We start from the raw sequence: 25,277 nt of genomic DNA on the forward strand, positions 1-25,277 counted from the left end.
TGTTAAACAATTGTAAATCATCGCAGTCCTTTGTTATAAATATAGACTATGGACACGTAATGTCATTAAACATGAATAACTTTTTAGATTTAAGATACCTAAATACAACAAATACAATAGTTCTTTGTCGAGGTTTGACACCTTCCATGTGTATATTTAAGCCCATGGTGTCATCAGTGCATGTGTGTGAAGGGTGGCTAGGCCTTATTTTACTGATCTGTGATAGCGTGTGAGAACGTCTGGTGTAACAAACGGGCCTGTCTGCCATTTTGTATTTATTTAACCTTTATTTAACCAGGTAGGCCAGTTGAGAACAAGTTCTCATTTACAACTGCGACCTGGCCAAGATAAAGTTAAGCAGTACGACAAAAACAATGTTACTAATGTGTTATAAATCATGGAAACAAAATCTATATCTCTGAGCTAGTACCAAACAACGTTCATAGACCTATTATGTCATATTTTCTGCAATTAGTGAATAACCCGGAAATAAGCAGTGGAAGGAGGGCTAATGAGGGATCCATGAGCAGAGCCGCGACGTCACATGACAAATTATTCCCGCTGGGATTGTTTACTAAAACTAGTCAAGTTTAGGTCTGGAATGCTGTGAATTAGTGGTATAACCTGTGTCTCTCTGGACATGGCTTTTCAAGGTGTCCTTCATAATATACAGGGTAATAGTGAGATTTTTATGACTACACTGTAAAACATTTCCTGTCATTTTTACAGTCAATTACTGTAGATTTACAGGACCTTAAATGTAACACAAATCTACAGCATATTACTAGAACACCTGATTACAGTAACATGCTGTATTTCTAGAATTTACAGTGCATTTACTGGAAGCACAGTGGTTAGTAAACTGTTGCAGGTGTACAGTGCCGGTAACTAGTGCCAACAACGGCAGTATTTCTGTCACATGTATTTGATGTAGGTCTTAAGCACCGTGGTTAGTAAACTGTTTGCAGGATACTTTCAATAACTAGTTTGTCATTTATATTTAACTGGCCTGAACTACAATTCATGTAGCCTATTTTGTAACAGTTTGATTTTTCACATTTAAATGTTTTGGTCATTTAGCAGATGCTCTTGTACAGAGCGACTTACAGTCAGTGCATTCAGGTTGATAAAAAACACACATTTCACAGTCACAGCAAGTAAAATGTTGCCGTGACCGCTACCGGGAATGTTGTTGTAGTTGAACATACAATGGTCTTCAAAATGACTTGTATTTGTAACTAAATACCTTTTGTATGTTTATTTTCCTGTCTCTGGCTAGTGTAAATTACATTACTGTAAAATTTACAGCAACTTGCCACCAGCCTCCTGTAAGGTACTGTAAAATGCTAGGCAATGACATAGTACAATATGGTAAAATTAGCTTACTACACTCATTTAAAGTAAATGCGACTGAAGTCATGTTGGTATTTCACTGTAATTACATAGGACTAGTGCAAGCAGGTTGGCTGCCAGGTATTTGTATATTACAGTATATTTCAGAATATTTGGCATTTGTATCACCTACACGTCTAGAGGCCTAAACAAAAGCATCCGAAAAGATCAAAAGGACATGGCTAAAAACTCAAAGACTTGCTGCCACTCTGATCTGTTCTGTATATACATTTAATTGTTAGGGAACCACTACCACATATCACCTAATATAACAAGTATAGCCTTTTACAAGGAATGCCTCACAATGTGTCAATGAGCCACGACAATACCATGCACCCACAAAAGGTTTTTGGCGCTCCAAAATTACAGGAGTTTACTGTATTCTATGGGGGTAGTACTGAATTACAGTAAATGACAGGCAGCACAGTAGCCAGCAAATTACTGTAGATTTACAGGAAAAGTTTTTTCAGATTCCAAAAATACAGTATGGTACTGTATTCTGTGGGGTGGTAATGAATTGCAGTAAATTACTGCCAGAGCAGTAGCCAAATACTGTACATTTACAGGACAAATATATATAAACAAAAAAAGTATGGTAATGTATTCTGTGGGGCACAGCATTCTCACTAACGGGTGCAACAAATATAGCCTTTTACAATGCCGCCCACAGCATTTTCCCACAATGCACCATAATTCACAGTATGCTGCTGTAAATATACGGCAATTTTACAGAAGTGTGGTGGAACACCATTGAGCCTGCATAATATATTGCTCCTTTTTTTTTACAGCAATTTGTTACAGTGTACAGTATTTCTCATTCTGGGTGCATTTTCTATTGCCTCTGTGAGATATGTGTAGTTTAAGGAAACAGTATGTATGGTTTTAGGAAACAGGAAACAGTATGTATGGCTTTAGGAAACAGTATGTATGGTTTTAGGAAACAGGAAACAGTATGTATGGCTTTAGGAAACAGGAAACAGTATGTATGGTTTTAGGAAACAGTATGTATGGTTTTAGGAAACAGGAAACAGTATGTATGGTTTTAGGAAACAGTATGTATGGTTTTAGGAAACAGGAAACAGTATGTATGGTTTTAGGAAACAGGAAACAGTATGTATGGCTTTAGGAAACAGGAAACAGTATGTATGGCTTTAGGAAACAGTATGTATGGTTTTAGGAAACAGGAAACAGTATGTATGGCTTTAGGAAACAGTATGTATGGTTTTAGGAAACAGGAAACAGTATGTATGGCTTTAGGAAACAGTATGTATGGTTTTAGGAAACAGTATGTATGGTTTTAGGAAACAGGAAACAGTATGTATGGTTTTAGGAAACAGTATGTATGGTTTTAGGAAACAGGAAACAGTATGTATGGTTTTAGGAAACAGGAAACAGTATGTATGGCTTTAGGAAACAGGAAACAGTATGTATGGCTTTAGGAAACAGTATGTATGGTTTTAGGAAACAGGAAACAGTATGTATGGCTTTAGGAAACAGGGAACAGTATGTATGGCTTTAGGAAACAGTATGTATGGTTTTAGGAAACAGGAAACAGTATGTATGGTTTTGGGAAACAGGAAACAGTATGTATGGTTTTAGGAAACAGGAAACAGTATGTATGGCTTTAGGAAACAGGAAACAGTATGTATGGCTTTAGGAAACAGTATGTATGGTTTTAGGAAACAGGAAACAGTATGTATGGCTTTAGGAAACAGTATGTATGGTTTTAGGAAACAGTATGTATGGTTTTAGGAAACAGTATGTATGGTTTTAGGAAACAGTATGTATGGTTTTGGGAAACAGTATGTATGGTTTTAGGAAACAGTATGTATGGTTTTAGGAAACAATATGTATGGTTTTAGGAAACAGTATGTATGGTTTTAGGAAACAGTATGTATGGTTTTAGGAAACAGTATGTATGGTTTTAGGAAACAGTATGTATGGTTTTAGGAAACAGTATGTATGGTTTTGGGAAACAGTATGTATGGTTTTAGGAAACAGTATGTATGGTTTTAGGAAACAATATGTATGGTTTTAGGAAACAGTATGTATGGTTTTAGGAAACAGTATGTATGGTTTTAGGAAACAGTATGTATGGTTTTAGGAAACAGTATGTATGGTTTTAGGAAACAGTATGTATGGTTTTAGGAAACAGTATGTATGGTTTTAGGAAACAGTATGTATGGTTTTAGGAAACAGGAAACAATATGTACTGTGCCTTCAGAAAGTGTTCATACCCCTTGACTTATGCCACATTTTGTTGTTTTACAGCCTGTAAGGCTGCTCTGGATAAGAGCGTCTGGTAAATGACTAGCATGTAAACATGTAGCGCGTAAATTCAAAATGGATTAAAAATATATATATATCTCACCCATCTACACACAATACCCCATAATGACAAAGTGAAAACATGTTTTTAGAAATTGTAGCAAATGTATTGAAAAGGAAAATCTGGAAATATCTCATTTACATAAGTATTCACACCCCTGAGACTGTACATGTTAGAAGCACCTTTGGCAGTGATTACATCTGTGAGTAGTTCTGGGTAAGACTCTAAGACTTTTGCACACCTGGATTGTACAATATTTGCCCATTATTCTTGTCAAGTTGGTTGTTGATAATTGCTAGACAGCCATTTTCAAGTCTTGCCATAGATTTTCAAGATGATTTAAGTCAAAACTGTAACTAAGACACTTAGGAACATTCAATGCCGTCTTGGTAAGCAACTCCAGTGTTTATTTGCTCTTGCGTTTTAGGTTATTGTCCTGCTGAAAGGTGAATTTGTCTCCCAGTGTTTGTTGGAAAGCTGACTGAACCAGAATTTATTTTAGGATTTTGATTGTACTCTATTCCATTAGATGAAGCCACCACAGTGCTTGACAATATGAAGAGTGGTACTCAGTGATGTGTTGTGTTGGATTTGCCCCAAACATAACGCTTTATATTCAGGACATAAAGTTATTTTCTTTGCCCCATTTTTTGCAGTATTACTTTATTGCAAACAGGATGCATGTTTTGGAATATTTGTATTCTGTACAGGCTTCCTTCTTCTCCCTCTGTCAATTATATTAGTATTGTAAAGTAACTACAATGTTGTTGATCCATCCTCAGTTTTCTCCGATCACAGCCATTAAACAAACTGTTTTAAAGTCCCCATTGACCTCTTGGCGAAATCCATGAGTGGTTTCCTTCCTCTCTGGCAATTGAGTCAAGAAGGATGCCTGTATCTTTGTAGTGTCTTTGTAGTGACTGGGTGTGTTGATATACAATCCAACATGTAAGGGATATTTTTTTTACCCATCTACCAATAGGTGCCCTTCTTTGTCAACTTATGTTAACCCATCTACCAATAGGTGCCCTTCTTTGTCAACTTATGTTAACCCATCTACCAATAGGTGCCCTTCTTTGTCAACTTATGTTAACCCATCTACCAATAGGTGCCCTTCTTTGTCAACTTATGTTAACCCATCTACCAATAGGTGCCCTTCTTTGTCAACTTATGTTAACCCATCTACCAATAGGTGCCCTTCTTTGTCAACTTATGTTAACCCATCTACCAATAGGTGCCCTTCTTTGTCAACTTATGTTAACCCATCTACCAATAGGTGCCCTTCTTTGTCAACTTATGTTAACCCATCTACCAATAGGTGCCCTTCTTTGTCAACTTATGTTAACCCATCTACCAATAGGTGCCCTTCTTTGTCAACTTATGTTAACCCATCTACCAATAGGTGCCCTTCTTTGTCAACTTATGTTAACCCATCTACCAATAGGTGCCCTTCTTTGTCAACTTATGTTAACCCATCTACCAATAGGTGCCCTTCTTTGTGAACTTATGTTAACCCATCTACCAATAGGTGCCCTTCTTTGTCAACCCCATCTACCAATAGGTGCCCTTCTTTGTCAACTTATGTTAACCCATCTACCAATAGGTGCCCTTCTTTGTCAACTTATGTTAACCCATCTACCAATAGGTGCCCTTCTTTGTCAACTTATGTTAACCCATCTACCAATAGGTGCCCTTCTTTGTCAACTTATGTTAACCCATCTACCAATAGGTGCCCTTCTTTGTCAACTTATGTTAACCCATCTACCAATAGGTGCCCTTCTTTGCGAGGCATTTGAGAACCACCCTGGTCTTTGTGGTTGAATCTGTGTTTGAAATTTACTGCTCGACTGAGGAACCTTACAGATAATTGTATGTGTGGGGTACAGAGATGAGGAGGTCATTTAAAAATCATCTTAAACACTATTATTGCACACAGAGTGAGTACATGCAACTTATGAAATTTGTTAAGCAATTGTCTACTCCTGAACTTATTTAGGCTTGCTATAACAAATGGGTTGAATAATTATTGACTCAAGACATTTCAGTTTATAATTTTTAATTCATTTGTAAACATTTCTAAAAACATAATTCCACTTTGACATTATGGGGTCAAAGGCCAGTGACACAACATTGACATTTGATCTGTTTTAAACTGGGGCAGCAGGTAAGCCAGGTAGCCTCGTGGTTAGAGTTTTGGATCAGTAACCGAAAGGTTGTTGGATTGAATCCCTGAGCTGACAAGGCAGTTAACCCACTGTTCCCCGGTAGGCCATCATTGTAAATAAGAATTTGTTCATAACTGACTTTCCTAGTTAAATATATAAATAAATACAAATGTGTGATTACTTTCTGAATCCACTGTATGGTTTTAGAAAACAGTCAGGCTGAACTGTGCCTTCTGTTTTACTACCTACTCTACATCATTACGAAAAAGTATGAATTATTTCAAGGATATTTAGAACGTTCAACCTCTGTCACTGATTCAGTGCATTCATTGTGAAAGTGAGATTATCATGGCCAACCAAAGGTGAAATATGTCATGAGCACAATATACAAACCTTTGCAAAACTTCACTCACAAAAAATATGCCTCCGTAGTTTTTTTTTTACCTTTACCACAATAAACCAGAACATGTAGAAAAAAAAAACATTTCTAAAAATGTTCTTGAATCAGTTCATGTACTGTAGCATTTTCTATATAGGACATAAAGGACCACTTTCTATATACAACTGTATAGGACTCAACATCTAGAAATTCCTGTTTATGTCCTCAAGATGCCTGATTTGTATGCCTAAAGGGGTAAGGGAACTGTCTGGCCGTCTAAACAGAGATAAGAACGGGGACTATTTTCTTGAATGGAAGAACGTCATCATTCACTTCTGTCCTTGACTCATATCATCACAAAGCTTTTTTCTCTCATTTCAAATATCTTTGTTTATTTTTAAGGGAAAAGTGTTCTGCTCATATACGAACATAAGGCTGGTGGAAACACACACACACACACACACACACACACACACACACACACACACACACACACACACACACACACACACACACACACACACACACACACACACACACACACACACACACACACACACACACACACAATTGAAATCATTCCATTCAGAAAGTAAACTTAAATTCCAATTAAATAATTTAGTATTTTATTTTCAATGATTTCTCAACGAACTGAAAAGGACCAGCTACTTACAGTTTTTTACAGTCACTTTGGCACTAATTTCAGAACCTTGTGGTCATTTTTCAAAACTCTAGGCGCAAAACTCAAAACAGTCCTCACTTGTAACACAGCTGTCCAATGTTTAAAACATTGCATTGTACATTCATATCTTTAAAGAAACCTTGCACTTGCAGAATCATTGGTTCAAATAACTAATTTATCATGAAATACCATAGGAACATTCATTTAGGTCCCCCACACACAAGATACAAGTAGTTTCACTGCGTAGTTGTTCGTACAATCATTAAATATTGTAGTACTGTCACATCTGCTCCTGCCACACCCTCTAGTGCTCATACGGTGTCTCCTTGATCTGCCACCACTCCCCTAGTGCTCACTCCCTCTCCCTCTCTGTGTGTATGTGTGTGTGATTGTGTGGGTGGAGACAGGTGTGCTGGAGTCAGAGCAGATTCCCACCAGCTGCAACCTGTTCCATAATGAAGACCTCTTCGAATACTCAGTCCTGCCACTTCCACATCGCCAGATCATAATCTCTGTCCAGTCAGTCCATGGTTCTAGCCGTTTGTTCCTGTTGTGCCTGTTTTCCCTTGCTCAACGCTGTTTTCCGCTCCGCTACAGTTATGCCCGCTCTGACTCTGGTCCCTGTCTCCAGTCTGACTTCTCGTCAGTCCTGCTACTCTGTCCTGGATTCCCCACTCTACACTCCCTTAGATTCCCCTCCGGATCTGCTTACCCTGTCCCCACACCTCTCGCTGCCGCCTCAGCCTCCGCACCTGGTTTCCAGCAACCCGCCCGAGCTTTCCCTGGCCTGCACTCAATCTTCCCCCCGTGTTTCAATAAATACCTTGGTTACCTCAACCCAGTCTCCTCGTCTGAGTCTGCTCTTGGGTTCACCTGTTCCGCTCCGCGCGACAGTACGATCTGGCTAAAGACATGAACCCAGCAGACTCAGATCCTCTCCACCAAACCCTCGCCGGTCAAGACTCCCTGCTCGAGCAACATGACCACGCCCTGAAAACCCTTCTGGAGCACATCAAGGAGTTTTCACGGAGCCTGTCTGACCTACAGGGCAGACCCTTTGCCCAGAGCTCACAACCAGCCCCTAGTTCGCCTCCTCTGCTCTGTGAGCCATTCCTTCCTGCCCCCGGCAACCTCTGAGCTTGCAGAGCCTTTTTGTTACAATGTTCGCTGGTATACGAGCAACAGCCCTACGCATATAACTAGCAAACGGGTCAAGATTCCTTCCTGATTGGCAGCCTCTGTGGAGCAGCGCTTTCTTGGGCCATGGCTGTGGGGGATATACTGTTGAGTCAAGTGCCGGTCCATCTTCCTCCAGACCCTTGCTAGACGGCACTCTTGTATGGCAAAGCCAGGCTTTTTCTCTACCTGCCCTCATCGACTTGGGTGCCGACAAGAGTTTCCTGGACCGAGGTGTTGTTACCCAGTTGGGTCTGGACACTGTTCCACTCGATTCACCCATCGATGCCAACGCTCTCAATGGACAGCTCCTCGCCCATGTCAGTGAGAGAACCGTGCCGGTCATCCTGCGTCTCTCTGGGAATCACCAGGAAAGGATCAGTCTCCACATAATCGACTGCCCTAGATCTCCCCTGGTTCTTGGCCATCCTTGGTTCAATCTGCACAACCCACAGATTGACTAGCCCTCTGGAAAGGTCACCACTTGGAGTACATTTTGTCACTCTAATTGTCTACATTCTGCCCTTCCCCATGCCTTGTCTGTGCCCCAGTCCATTCCAGAACCCCCGGACCTGTCATCAGTTCCTCCAGAGTATCATGATCTAGCTCTTGTGTTCAGCAAGCACCACACCCTGGCTCTCTGCCGCCTCATCGGCCGTATGACTGCGCTATTGACCTCTAGCCTGAAGCTCCTCTCCCCTGTAGCCGGTTGTTTAACCTCTCTCGACCCGAGCAGGAGACTATGGAGGAGTGCATCCACGATTCCCTGGCTGCAGAACATTTCTGGCCTACTTTCTCTCCGGGAGGGGCTGGTTTTTTCTTTGTCAAAAAAAAGATGGGTCACTGAGCCATCCATAGACTTCCATTAGCTGAATAGTATCACTGTTAGTTACAAGTACCCCTTGCCACTCATCAGTTCTGCTTTTGCCCCCCAGGTGCCACGGTGTTCACTAAACTGGACCTCCGGAATGCCTACCACCTTGTCTGCATCAGAGAGGGGGATGAGTAGAAAACAGCATTCAACACACTACTTGGACACTGAGTATTTGGCCATGCCTTTTGGTCTCACTAATGCTCCTGCTGTTTTGCAGAGCCTGGTTAATGATGTTCTGAGGGATGTGATTGGACAATTTTTTGTCTATGTGTTACATCATTTCACAAGGACAGTTACGGATGGACCCTGCCAAGGCCAGGGCAGTCGCCTGTGCCCTCGAATCTGAAGCAGGTACAGCGTTTCACCAATTTTTACAGACATTTCATCCGCAAATACAGCCATTTGGCAGCCCCTCTCACCTCCACCTCCGTTCCACTGGTCCCCTGAGGCAGTGGCAGCGTTCCGGGGACTGAAGAGTCACTTCACTTCCGCTCTGATCCTCACCCAGCCAGACCCAGAACTCCAGTTCGTCGTCGATGTGGACGCCTTTGACACCGGGGTAGGTGCTGTTCTGTCTCAACGTTCCCCCTCTGATGTGAAGCTCCACCCATGTGCTTTCTTGTCCATCAAGCTCTCACCTGCAGAAATAAATGTTGTCATAGGTAACCGGGAAACTTCTGGCTGTGAAGCTGGCTCTTGAAGCGTGGCGTCACTGGTCGGAGGGCTCGGTTCTCCCCTTCATCGTGTGGACGGACCATCCTACATCCAGACGTCTGAACTCCTGGCAGACCAGGTGGGCCATGTTCTTTGGAATATTCAACTTCACACTCACTTATCGCCTCGGATCTAAGAATAACAAGTCTGACGCCCTCTCCCTTCAGTTCACCGCCGACAACACAGGTTCCGACACAGAGACCATTATGCCATCCACCTGCATCGTTGCCCACGGTCTCCTGGGAGATCGAGTCCTGTATTCGCCAGGCTCAGCAGAAGAAGCCTAACCCAGGTAACGGTCCTAGAAAGACACTGTTTGTTCCAGATTCAGTTCGCTCTGAAGTTCTTCAGTGGGCCCATTCTACTCACCTCACCTGTCGCCCTGGCATGAACTGGACAGTCGCCTTCTAAAATGACTCCTATGGGGTATTGTGTGTAGATTACTGAGGATGTTTTTTAATAATTTAATACATTTTAGAATAAGGCTGTAACGTAACAATATGTGGGAAAAGTCGAGGGGTCTGAGTACTTTCCGATGGCACTGCACGGTGTTTGTTCTCTGGAGAGTCACAATGGGCATCTAATCAGAAGCTCATGGCCTAATTCATGTCTGTCGTATGCTGAGCTGATAGCCAGTCTCATGATAATAGCCAGTCTCATGATTATAGCCAGTCTCATGATTATAGCCAGTCTCATAATAACAGTCAGTCTTGTGATTATAGCCAGTCTCGTGATAATAGCCAGTCTCATGATTATAGCCAGTCTCGTGATTATAGCCAGTCTCGTGATAATAGCCAGTCTCATGATTATAGCCAGTCTCGTGATAACAGCCAGTCTCATGATTATAGCCAATCTCATAACAGCCAGTCTCATGATTATAGCCAATCTCATAATAGCCAGTCTCATGATAACAGCCAGTCTCGTGATAATAGCCAGTCTCGTGATAACAGCCAGTCTCATGATTATAGCCAATCTCATAACAGCCAGTCTCATGATTATAGCCAGTCTCATGATTATAGCCAATCTCATAACAGCCAGTCTCATGATTATAGCCAGTCTCACGATAACAGCCAGTCTCATGATTATGTGTTATGAGCCTGGTGTTCTATCTAATTAGAGCTGGTTACAGTACTGTGTTATGAGCCTGGTGTTCTATCTAATTAGAACTGGTTACAGTACTGTGTTATGAGCCTGGTGTTCTATCTAATTAGAGCTGGTTACAGTACTGTGTTATGAGCCTGGTGTTCTATCTTATTAGAGCTGGTTACAGTACTGTGTTATGAGCCTGGTGTTCTATCTAATTAGAGCTGGTTACAGTACTGTGTTATGAGCCTGGTGTTCTATCTAATTAGAGCTGGTTACAGTACTGTGTTATGAGCCTGGTGTTCTATCTTATTAGAGCTGGTTACAGCACTGTGTTATGAGCCTGGTGTTCTATCTTATTAGAACTGGTTACAGTACTGTGTTATGAGCCTGGTGTTCTATCTAATTAGAGCTGGTTACAGTACTGTGTTATGAGCCTGGTGTTCTATCTAATTAGAACTGGTTACAAGTTGTTTCTCTTTGTGTTGCTGTAACTTCTCACCCTGTTTTCTCCCCCTTTCTTTCTCCCTTTCCTCCCTCTCTTTTTGTCTGTCATTCTCAATCTGTCCTCCTCTCTTTCTCTCACTCTCACCTTTTCTTTCTCCATCACTGTCTTGTTCTCTTTCTCACTCTGTCACTGTCTCGTTATCTCTCTCACTCTCTCATTCTCTCTTTCTCTCACTCTCTGTCACTGTCTCGATCTCTCTCTCACTCTGTCATTCTCTCTTTCTCTCACTCTCTGTCACTGTCTCGTTCTCTCTCTCACTCTCTCATTCTCTCTTTCTCTCACTCTCTGTCACTGTCTCGTTCTCTCTCTCACTCTCTCATTCTCTCTTTCTCTCACTCTCTGTCACTGTCTCGATCTCTCTCTCACTCTGTCATTCTCTCTTTCTCTCACTCTCTGTCACTGTCTCGATCTCTCTCTCACTCTGTCATTCTCTCTTTCTCTCACTCTCTGTCACTGTCTCGTTCTCTCTCTCACTCTCTCATTCTCTCTTTCTCTCACTCTCTGTCACTGTCTCGATCTCTCTCTCACTCTGTCATTCTCTCTTTCTCTCACTCTCTGTCACTGTCTCGATCTCTCTCTCACTCTGTCATTCTCTCTTTCTCTCACTCTCTGTCACTGTCTCGATCTCTCTCTCACTCTGTCATTCTCTCTTTCTCTCACTCTCTGTCACTGTCTCGTTCTCTCTCTCACTCTCTCATTCTCTCTTTCTCTCACTCTCTGTCACTGCCTCGTTCTCTCTCTCACTCTCTTTCACTCTCTTTCAGTCTCATTCTCACTTTCAGTCTCTTTCAGTCTCTCATTCTCACTTTCACTCTCTTTCAGTCTCTCATTCTCTCTTTCACTCTCTTTCAGTCTCTCATTCTCTCTTTCACTCTCTTTCAGTCTCTCATTCTCTCTTTCACTCTCTTTCAGTCTCTCATTCTTTCTTTCTCTGTCTTTTGTTCTTTTCTCCCTATTTCTTTCTCCTTCTCATTCTGTCTGTCATTCTCTCTATATATTTGACACCTTCCCCCTCTTTCTCTTTTCTCTTGTAAGAGGGAGTCCTGAGTGACATCCTAAATCGAATGACTCCCTAAATGACGCTATGACGCCCTACTGTCCCTCCTCTTCCAACATTTCAAATACTTACAAATATTAACCACTTTCCCTCAAATGTTGCCGCCCTGAAAAGCCCAAACAGAAGTAATTTTATTTCTACTGTTCCACACCTTGGAACTTAACGTACTTTAAATGATTCCACAGTGTAGGTTCCAACCCTGTGTAGTACAACTGTGTTGGCTGGCTGCTATCCAGTATTCAACTATGTTCAAATGGTTGTTTCTTGTACTCTTACAATACAGCACGGCCAGCCCAGACTATCCCTGTTACACTTGTCACCTGATTGATTAGATATGAAAGGACTCATTCCCTTCCTGTATGTGGCCAACCTAAACTGAACCTTGGCTGCGGTCATTAGGCACCAAATGGAAGAAAGTGTACTGAAACGCAGCAGGTACTACCTGGTGTGTATTCATTAGTAATACACCGTAGCAAAATGTTTTGCAACGGAAATTGTTTTGCAAGGAAAACTACAGTTTCTATTGGAAAAATGTTGGTTCCGTTTGGTTCCTAGTGAATAACACCCCTGGATTTGTCCAATAACAAATGCAATTTTTTTGTTTTCCGTTGCATAAAGTTTCCAAACATTTTCCGTACTGTTCCCTAATAAACACTACCCAGATGAACACCTTGGGAGTGTCATGTCTCATATCCTACTGTAGATTTTGTGACTAGTTATTATGACAGGACACTTAACTTCACACTACACCTTGTCCATGACACACTTTGCTCCACTAAATATGTCACGTAGATGCATCTTATCCATGCATACAGTGCATTTGGAAACTATTCAGACCCCTTCACTTTTTCAATATTTTGCTACATTACAGCCTTATTCTAAAATTGATTAAATCTTTTTCCCCTCATCAATCAACACACAATAGCCCATAATTACAAAGCGAAAAAAGTTTTTTAGATTTTTTAATGCAAATTTTTACAAATAAAAACAGAAATACCTTATTTACATTAGTATTCAGACATTTTGCTATGAGACTTGAGAATTTAGCTCAGGTGTATCCTGTTCCCATTTATCATCCTTGAGCTGTTTCTACAACTTGATGGGTACCAACACATTTCTGCAGCATTGAAGGTCCCCAAGAACACAGTGGCCTCCATCCTTCTTAAATGGAAAAAGTTTGGAACCACCAAGACTTCCTAGAGCTGGATGCCCGGCCATACTGAGCAATCGGGGGAGAAGGGCCTTGGTCAGAGAGGTGACAAAGAACCCGATGGTCACTCTGACAGAGCTCCAGAGTTCCTCTGTGGAGATGGGAGAACCTTCCAGAAGGACAACCATCTCTGCAGCACTCCACCAATCAGGCCTTTATGGTAGAGTGACCAGACGGAAGCCACTCCTCAGTAAAAAGCACATGACAGCCTGCTTGGTGTTTGCCAAAAGGCACCTAAAGGACTCTCAGACCATGAGAAACAATATTCACTGGTCTGGTGAAACCAAGTTTGAACTCTTTGGCCTGAATGCCAACCGTCACGTCAGGAGGAAACTAGGCACCACTCATCACCTGGCCAACACCATTCCTATGGTGAAGCATGCTTGTGGCAGCATCATGCTGTTGGGATGTTTTTCAGGGGCAGCGACTGGGAGGCTATTGGTACACCTCTATGATTAATTTTATCCGAGCTGGTTACAGTACTGTGTTATGAGCCTGGTGTTCTATCTAATTAGAGCTGGTTACAGCACTGTGTTATGAGCCTGGTGTTCTATCTAATTAGAACTGGTTACAGTACTGTGTTATGAGTCTGGTGTTCTATCTAATTAGAGCTGGTTACAGTACTGTGTTATGAGCCTGGTGTTCTATCTAATTAGAGCTGGTTACAGTACTGTGTTATGAGTCTGGTGTTCTATCTAATTAGAACTGGTTACAGTACTGTGTTATGAGCCTGGTGTTCTATCTAATTAGAGCTGGTTACAGTACTGTGTTATGAGCCTGGTGTTCTATCTTATTAGAGCTGGTTACAGTACTGTGTTATGAGTCTGGTGTTCTATCTAATTAGAGCTGGTTACAGCACTGTGTTATGAGTCTGGTGTTCTATCTAATTAGAACTGGTTACAGTACTGTGTTATGAGCCTGGTGTTCTATCTAATTAGAGCTGGTTACAGCACTGTGTTATGAGTCTGGTGTTCTATCTTATTAGAGCTGGTTACAGTACTGTGTTATGAGCCTGGTGTTCTATCTAATTAGAACTGGTTACAGCACTGTGTTATGAGCCTGGTGTTCTATCTAATTAGAACTGGTTACAGTACTGTGTTATGAGCCTGGTGTTCTATCTAATTAGAGCTGGTTACAGTACTGTGTTATGAGCCTGGTGTTCTATCTAATTAGAGCTGGTTACAGCACTGTGTTATGAGCCTGGTGTTCTATCTAATTAGAGCTGGTTACAGCACTGTGTTATGAGCCTGGTGTTCTATCTAATTAGAACTGGTTACAGTACTGTGTTATGAGCCTGGTGTTCTATCTAATTAGAGCTGGTTACAGTACTGTGTTATGAGCCTGGTGTTCTATCTAATTAGAGCTGGTTACAGCACTGTGTTATGAGCCTGGTGTTCTATCTAATTAGAGCTGGTTACAGCACTGTGTTATGAGCCTGGTGTTCTATCTAATTAGAACTGGTTACAGTACTGTGTTATGAGCCTGGTGTTCTATCTAATTAGAGCTGGTTACAGTACTGTGTTATGAGCCTGGTGTTCTATCTAATTAGAGCTGGTTACAGTACTGTGTTATGAGCCTGGTGTTCTATCTAATTAGATCTGGTTACAGTACTGTGTTATGAGCCTGGTGTTCTATCTAATTAGAGCTGGTTACAGCACTGTGTTATGAGCCACACACACACACACACACACACACACACACACACACACACACACACACACACACACACACACACACACACACACACACACACACACACACACACACACACACACACACACAAACTCTTGCCTTTCACACACACATGCATGCTCGCACACACAAATCAAATCTAATCAAATTGTATTATTCACATGAACTGAATAAAACAGAACTTTCCATGAAATGCTTAATTACAAACCCTTCACCAACAACGCAGTTCAGGAAATGCGTAGGTATTAAACAGATAATAGCAGCAGTGTAAAGGAGGGGGTGGGGGGTCGATGTAAATAGTCATGGTGGCCATTTGATTAATTGTTCAGCAGTATTATGGCTTTGGGTTAGAAGCGATTAAGGAGCCCTTTGGATCTAGACTTGGTGCTCCAGGACCGCTTGCCTTGCAGCTGTCGAACCTTTTGAGGATCGTGGGACCCATGCCAAATCTTTTCCGTCTCCTGGGGGGGAAAGGTGTTGTTGTGACCTCTTCACGACTGTCTTGGTGTGTTTGGACCATGATAGATCATTGGTGATGTTGACACCAAGGAACTTGAAACACTCATCCCGGTTTAGGACATCTACTTTGTGCATGACACAAGTCATTTTTCCAACAATTGTTTACAGACAGATTATTTCACTTATAATTCACTGTATCACAATTTCAGTGGGTCAGAAGTGTACATACAGTAAGTTGACTGTGGCTTTAAACAGCTTGTAAAATTCCAGAAAATTATATCATGGTTTTAGAAGCTTCTGATAGGCTAATTGACATAATTTGAGTCAATTGGAGGTGTACCTGTGGATGTATTTCAAGGCCTACCTTCAAACTCTGTGCCTCTTTGCGTGACATCATGGGAAAATCAAAAGAAATCAGCCAAGACCTCAGAAAGGAAATTGTAGACCTCCACAAGTCTGGTTCATCCTTGGGAGCAATTTCCAAATGCCTGAAAGTATCACGTTCATCTGTACAAACAATAGTACACAAATATAAACACCATGGGACCACGCAGCCGTCATACTGCTCAGGAAGGAGACGCGTTCTGTCTCCTAGAGATGAACGTACTTTTGGGGGATAAGTGAAAATCAATCCCAGAACAACAGCAAAGAACCATGTGAAGATGCTGGAGGAAATAGGTACAAAAGTATCTATATCCACAGTAAAACTAGTCCTACATCGACATAACTTGAAAGGCCGCTCAGCAAGGAAGAAGCCAATGCTCCAAAACCGCCATAAAAAAGCCAGACTACGGTTTGCAACTGCACATGGGGACAAAGATCGTACTTTTTGGAGAAACGTCCTCTGGTCTGATGAAACAAAAATAGAACTGTTTGGCCATAATGACCATCGTTATGTTTGGAGAAAAAATGGGTGAGGCATGCAAGCCGAAGAACACCATCCCAGCCATGAAGCAGGGGGGGTGGCAGCATCATGTTGTGGGGGTGCTTTGCTGCAGGAGGGACCGGTGCACTTCACAAAATAGATGGCATCATGAGTCAGGAAAATTATGTGGATATATTGAAGCAACATCTCAAGACATCAGTCAGGAAGTTAAGTTTGGGTGAGTAATTGCCGTTCTGATGCCCAGAAGCTCTTTTTCGGTCATAAGTTGCAAACATTGTGAAAAAATAAATAATAGCACAGTTGGTTAGAAGCCCGTAAAACGGCAGCCATCCTTTCCGGCGCCCTCATTATTCAACAGTATGCCATGAATTTGTCTATTTCAGCCACAACCGTTGCTGACAGGTGTATAACATCGAGCACACAGCCATGCAATCTCCATAGACAAACATTGGCAGTAGAATGGCCTTTTCTGAAGAGCTCAGTGACTTTCAACATGGCACCGTCATAGAATACCACCATTCCAACAAGTCAGTTTATCAAATGTATGCCCTGCTAGAGCTTCCTCGGTCAACTGTCAGTGCTGTTATTGTGAAATGGAAACGTCTAGGAGCAACAACGGATCAGCCGCGAAGTGATAGGTCACACAAGCCCACAGTGCTGAAGTGTGGAGAAAATCCTCTGTCCTCGGTTGCAACACTCACTACCGAGTTCCAAATGGCCTCTGGAAGCAACGTCGGCACAAAAATTGTTAGTTGGGAGCTTCATGAAATGAGTTTCCATGGCCGAGCAGCCGCACACAAGCCTAAGATCACCATGCGCAATGCCAGGCTGCGGAAGAGGTGTAAAGCTCGCCGCCATTGGACTCTGGAGCAGTGGAAACATGTTCTCTGGAATGACATTTCACGCTTCACCATCTGACTGTCCGACAAACTAATCTGGGTTTGGCGGATGCCAGGAGAATGCTACCTGCCCGAATGCATAGTACCAACTGTAAAGTTTGGTGGAGGAGGAATAATGGTATGGGGCTGTTTTTCATGGTTCGGGCTAGACAATTCTGTGCTTCCAACTTTGTGGCAATAGTTTGGGGAAGGTCCTTTCCTGTTTCAGAATGACAATGCCCCCGTGCACAAAGCGAGGTCCATACGGAAATAGTCTGTCAAGATCCCCATCGAACAAGTTTGGGATGAATTGGGACGTGGACTGAGAGCCAGGCCTAATAGCCCAACATCAGTACCCAACCACACTAATGCTCTTGTGACTGAAGTCCCCGCGGCAATGTTCCAACATCTAGTGGAAAGTCTTCCCAGAAGAGTGGATGCTGTTATTGCAGCAAAGGAGGGGGGGACCAACTCCATATTAATGGAGTTGGACAACGAGCAGGTGATTTTGGACAACGAGCAGGTGACGACTCTCAGGTTCACACGTTGACCCCACTCTATAGAACACACTTTCACTCTATAGAACACACTTTCTCTCTATAGAACACACTTTCTCTCTATAGAACACACTTTCACTCTATAGAACACACACACACTCTATAGAACACACACACACACTCTATAGAACACACACACACTCTATAGAACACACTTTCTCTCTATAGAACACACATTCACTCTATAGAACACACTTTCTCTCTATAGAACACACACACTCTATAGAACACACTTTCACTCTATAGAACACACACATTCTATAGAACAAACTTTCACTCTATAGAACACACACACTCTATAGAATAAACTTTCACTCTATAGAACACACACACTCTATAGAACACACTTTCTCTCTCTTGGACACACACAAACACACACACGCACACAAACACACACACAAACACACACACACACACAAACACAGAGAATTTGTCAAATAGAATAAAATAGAATGTATGATTAATGTATTTATTCATTATGATTTTATTATAGTTAAGTACTCATTGCTGAGGAAATAAATGTTTATCGAAACAAAATCACTAAATGATATCTAACTTATAGACTAATCTTTCTGAAAAGATGACTGTACTGAAAAACAGCATTTAAAAGCAGCATTTAAAAGCAATGAAAGAATAACATTGTTTTATCACCTTTTTGTTTTTTCAACTTTTAACAATATTAGTGATGAACAGAAGATACTTTTATACGTTTGTTTCGACTGTAGATGTGTAATTTGTTCGAGTTTTGAATATTATAACATTTTCATTTTCCAAAATAGATTTGAAAAAATGGACTCATGCAATTGACTTACTTATATCACACGAAGAAAGGAGTTTTGTTGTAACTACAATAACGTTTTGTGGCCTCATTTGAGAGGGAATATGTCTTTACATTACAGTAAATTCAGACAACAAGATTGTATGATATGGAAAATGAACAATAAGCTGTTTCCTCTTATTCGGAAATATATCATAGAAAAAGTTAGATGAAAATAAACAGTTATTTGTTTAAAGGACTAAGACATTTTTATCTTACTACATAATTTCATTGGATACAATAAATAGAAACTTGCTCAGATTAAATATGTTTGTAATTGTTAAATAGTAGAAGGGATCAAATTCATGACTTACCATTGAGGCTGAAATTAGCAATATATCATTGTTCTGACAGAAAATAAAAAATCGCAGAATTCTATGTAAATTATGTAGAATGAAATGTCAGAATATTCGTCATTCCATTGTATCTTTGTATTAAATCAAGGTCAAGCGTTCTCTGCTGCTAGCTGCTCGACATTGTTACAATGGAAATAAATTCCAATAGACTGTAGATACAGCATTACATAACATGACATTAGTCAATAGTTGAAGATAACAAACGGTGGTTAGTTTACTGTTACTTATTCTATCGCCACCAAAAAAAAACACCTCCATTTTTATGTTTCATTGTTTTTGACAGGTTCTGTTGAAGCAACAGGAAGAATGAATTAACCGGGCAGGTGAGATAATATAGAGCTAGAATATGATGGGTGGAGTAAGAGTGATACAGGATACACATAGTCTTACTTCCTCCTGGAGTGTGTGTGTGTGTGTGTGTGTGTGTGTGTGTGTGTGTGTGTGTGTGTGTGTGTGTGTGTGTGTGTGTGTGTGTGTGTGTGTGTGTGTGTGTGTGTGTGTGTGTGTGTGTGTGTGTGAAGGTGTGAAGGTGTGAAGGTGTGTAAAAGTAGTATATTGTTAGTTTATTATTCCACCACTAAGGAATCAACATAATTTCAAATAAATTTCTGTTTTTACAAACCAACATATATAAAGATGCAACCAGATGAAAATAGAGAAATTAGATGGAAATAAACAGACAGAGATTAATACAGACTAATACAGATAGAGACACATACTAACACATATATGGACTAATACAGATAGAGACATACATACTAATACAGATATGGACTAATACAAATAGAGACTAATACAGATAGAGAGTAACACAGACTAATACAGATAGAGACTAATACAGACTAATACATATAGAGACACATACTAATACAGATAGAGACTAATACAGACTAATACAGATAGAGAGTAACACAGACTAATACAGATATAGACAAATACAGATAGAGACAAATACATATAGAGAGTAACACAGACTAATACAGATAGAGACTAATACAGCTAGAGACTAATACAGACCATTACAGATAGAGACACATACTAACACAGATATGGACTAATACAGATAGAGGCATACATACTAATACAGATATGGACTAACACAGATATGGATTAATACAGATAGAGACATACATACTAATACAGATATGGACTAATACAGATAGAGACTAATACAGACTAATACAGATAGAGACTAATACAGATAGAGACACATACTAATACAGATAGAGACTAATACAGACTAATACAGATAGAGAGTAACACAGACTAATACAGATATAGACAAATACAGATAGAGACAAATACATATAGAGAGTACCACAGACTAATACAGATAGAGACTAATACAGCTAGAGACTAATACAGACTATTACAGATGGCGACGGATATTGACTAATACAGATAGAGACTAATACAGAGAAATATGAATACAGATAGAGACGAATACAGACTATTACAGATAGAGACTAATACAGATAAAGATGAATACAGATACAGACGAATACAGACTATTACAGATAGAGACGAAAACAGATAGAGGTGAATACAGACTAATACAGATAGAGACTAATACAGCTAGAGACTAATACAAACTAATACAGGTAGAGACTAACACAGACTAATACAGATATAGACAAATACAGATAGAGACAAATACATATAGAGAGTAACACAGACTAATACAGATAGAGACTAATACAGCTAGAGACTAATACAGACTATTACAGATGGCGACGGATATAGACTAATACAGATAGAGACTAATACAGATAAATATGAATACAGATAGAGACCAATACAGACTATTACAGATATAGACTAATACAGATAAAGATGAATACAGATAGAGACGAATACAGACTATTACAGATAGAGACAAAAACAGATAGATGCGAATACAGACTAATACAGATAGAGACTAATACAGCTAGAGACTAATACAAACTGATACAGGTAGACTAATACAGACTAATACAGATAGAGACTAATACAGATCCATATGAATACAGATAGAGACGAATACAGACTATTACAGATAGAGACTAATACAGCTAGAGACTAATACAGACTATTACAGACAGAGACTAATACAGATAAAGATGAATATAGATATAGACGAATACAGACTATTACAGATAGAGACTAATACAGATAGAGACGAATACAGACTAATACAGCTAGAGACTAATACAGACTATTACAGACAGAGACTAATACAGATAAAGATGAATATAGATATAGACGAATACAGACTATTACAGATAGAGACTAATACAGATAGAGACGAATACAGACTAATACAGATAGAGACGGATACAGATCAATATGAATACAGATAGAGACGAATACAGACTATTACAGATAGAGACGAATACAGTTAGAGATGAATACAGACTATTACAGATAAAGATGAGTACAGATAGAGATGAATACAGACTAATACAGATAGAGACGGATACAGACTAATACAGATAGAGACAAATGCAGATTTAGATTTAGAGAGGTAAAGAAATCAAATAAAGACAGTAGATGTAAAGGATGTTGAACCTGTTCCTCGGGATACATGGTGTACTCAACTATTTCAACTTTAAAACATTCTAAATCATTACTTTGTAGGCCTGTAACAGATTGCTACAGGTTTTAAGTTTGATTTTAGTCAAAGACAGAGGAAGATCCCATGAATGTCAATGGACCCTCAGAAAAGTCCTGTTTTTTGTTGTTGTTGTACTTTTTAGCGGAGACGTGAAATATTCTGACAGGACGCTGTGTCTGGACACCAGCTTGTAGAAAAACAAAAGGAGACGTCTATTTTTTGAGGTAAATTGGAGCTGTAAACAGTTTTAATGAACGGTGGTGCCTGTGTGTGTGTGTGTGTGCGTGTGTGTGTGTGTGTGTGTGTGTGTGTGTGTGTGTGTGTGTGTGTGTGTGTGTGTGTGTGTGTGTGTGTGTGTGTGTGTGTTTCCACCAGACGGATGTGGTCGCTCGTAAACAGATGACTGAGAATGTCTGTGCAGTCACTGGGTTGTGAGTGTGTGTGTGTGTGTGTGTGTGTGTGTGTGTGTGTGTGTGTGTGTGTGTGTGTGTGTGTGTGTGTGTGTGTGTGTGTGTGTGTGTGTGTGTGTGTGCTGGTGCGTGCGTGCGTGCGTGCGTGTGTGTGTGTGAGTGTGTCTGCAACATTCAATAATACTTTGGAGAAACTTGAAGCCTTGTTGCTTTGGTTTGAAAAATGACATAGGATATTATAGTATGTTAAAAAAAAGAAGTGATAAAATACCACGTATGTCACTAATATAGGACGGTTTAATCCAATCCCACTGCACCTGATATTGTGCTGTGAGTTTACCCACTTCAACAGTGCCCTTCTTGTTGAAACATGCTGGCGTATCATCCTCGTGTAATGTAAAAAATATATTACCTTCAACAGTGTTATCTTGTGATCAAGACATCAATGTCTTGTGATTATTGGTGTCGTAATAATGTTAGCTAACGGGTTAGCAATTAGCATGTTTGACGTTTCAGTGGAGTTAGGGGGTGTCCCTTTTATTGGGAGGAAAATTAGCTAGCCATTTGTGCGTGCGTTTATGTATTTGTGTTTTTGAGTGTGTAATCTTACAAACACATTCAGGAACTGTGAACAGTCTGTTCAGAGATGCCTATGTGCTGGTGAGACTGTAACACCCAACATCAAGAGTCCCAGCCCAAAAAGGAGCACTACTCCTCCTACCAGAAAAACAACGGTGCTCTGTTAATTACTGTCCATCCATGGAACATGTGCTCTGTTAATTACTGTCCATCCATGGAACATGTGCTCTGTTAATTACTGTCTACCCATGGAACATGTGCTCTGTTATTTACTGTCTACCCATGGAACATGTGCTCTGTTAATTACTGTCTACCCATGGAACATGTGCTCTGTTAATTACTGTCTACCCATGGAACATGTGCTCTGTTATTTACTGTCCATCCATGGAACATGTGCTCTGTTATTTACTGTCTACCCATGGAACATGTGCTCTGTTATTTACTGTCCATCCATGGAACATGTGCTCTGTTATTTACTGTCTACCCATGGAACATGTGCTCTGTTAATTACTGTCTACCCATGGAACATGTGCTCTGTCATTTACTGTCCATCCATGGAACATGTGCTCTGTTATTTACTGTCTACCCATGGAACATGTGCTCTGTTAATTACTGTCTACCCATGGAACATGTGCTCTGTTATTTACTGTCTACCCATGGAACATGTGCTCTGTTATTTACTGTCTACCCATGGAACATGTGCTCTGTTAATTACTGTCTACCCATGGAACATGTGCTCTGTTAATTACTGTCCATCCATGGAACATGTGCTCTGTTATTTACTGTCTACCCATGGAACATGTGCTCTGTTAATTACTGTCTACCCATGGAACATGTGCTCTGTTATTTACTGTCCATCCATGGAACATGTGCTCTGTTAATTACTGTCTACCCATGGAACATGTGCTCTGTTATTTACTGTCTACCCATGGAACATGTGCTCTGTTAATTACTGTCTACCCATGGAACATGTGCTCTGTTATTTACTGTCCATCCATGGAACATGTGCTCTGTTAATTACTGTCCACACATGGAACATGTGCTCTGTTAATTACTGTCCATCCATGGAACATGTGCTCTGTTATTTACTGTCTACCCATGGAACATGTGCTCTGTTAATTACTGTCTACCCATGGAACATGTGCTCTGTTATTTACTGTCCACCCATGTAGCATGTGCTCTGTTAATTACTGTCCACCCATGTAGCATGTGCTCTGTTATTTACTGTCCACCCATGTAGCATGTGCTCAGCTCAGGGCAATGGCAGCGTTCCAAAAAGCAATGTGAACAGAGTGTGACAACACCATGTGTGGGCCCTACCTAGGGTTGGAAGATTCCGGTAACTTTCTAGATTTCCTGCTTATTCCCTCCTGATTCAGAGAATCTTCCAACTGGGGTTTCTGGGGAACCTGGGGAACCTGGGGAACCTGGGAAACCTGGGGAACCTGGGGAACCTTAGGCCTACCAAAATGCTGTTGTTTCTTTCCTTATCTGTACTATTTTACTTCATTTCATTTCAGGCATCAATCCCAATTATACTAAAGTATCTCCGATTCCCAAAATATTTTTCATATAATTGTTAATGGTAAGAGTGCTTTAAGACAACCAGCAACACCCAAATGGTTTTAGAGAAATTGTTTAACAAATCAGATGCTCTGTTTGTGTATATTTTAAAGACCCAAACTGCTTGAATGGCGAGATGCGCACGTGTGTGTGTGTGTGTGTGTGTGTGTGTGTGTGTGTGTGTGTGTGTGTGTGTGTGTGTGTGTGTGTGTGTGTGTGTGTGTGTGTGTGTGTGTGTGCGCACACAATATCATTTGCTGCACATGTGAGTTTTACAGTGTGTGTCACTTTGTCCTCATAGCAATAGTAGTGTGTTGCTCCCATTGTTACAGTGCTTTGCGAAAGTATTCGCCCCCCTTGAACTTTGCGACCTTTTGTCACATTTCAGGCTTCAAACATAAAGATATAAAACTGTATTTTTTTGTGAAGAATCAACAACAAGTGGGACACAATCATGAAGTGGAACGACATTTATTGGATATTTCAAACTTTTTTAACAAATCAAAAACTGAAAAATTGGGCGTGCAAAATTATTCAGCCCCCTTAAGTTAATACTTTGTAGCGCCACCTTTTGCTGCGATTACAGCTGTAAGTCGCTTGGGGTATGTCTCTATCAGTTTTGCACATCGAGAGACCAAATTTTTTTCCCATTCCTCCTTGCAAAACAGCTCGAGCTCAGTGAGGTTGGATGGAGAGCATTTATGAACAGCAGTTTTTAGTTCTTTCCACAGATTCTCGATTGGATTCAGGTCTGGACTTTGACTTGGCCATTCTAACACCTGGATATGTTTATTTTTGAACCATTCCATTGTAGATTTTGCTTTATGTTTTGGATCATTGTCTTGTTGGAAGACAAATCTCCGTCCCAGTCTCAGGTCTTTTGCAGACTCCATCAGGTTTTCTTCCAGAATGGTCCTG

At 40.7% G+C, this 25,277-nt stretch overlaps 1 protein-coding gene across 7 annotated transcripts in view; it reads left to right on the forward strand.

Moving 5' to 3' along the window:
• LOC118358791 (very-long-chain 3-oxoacyl-CoA reductase-A-like) overlaps positions 1-25,277 on the forward strand; it is a 74,173-nt gene that overhangs the window by 11,582 nt on the left and 37,314 nt on the right. The gene's annotated exons all lie outside the window — the stretch shown is intronic.

Source organism: Oncorhynchus keta, chromosome 26, assembly GCF_023373465.1.
Source record: "Oncorhynchus keta strain PuntledgeMale-10-30-2019 chromosome 26, Oket_V2, whole genome shotgun sequence".
Lineage (NCBI taxonomy): Eukaryota > Metazoa > Chordata > Actinopteri > Salmoniformes > Salmonidae > Oncorhynchus > Oncorhynchus keta.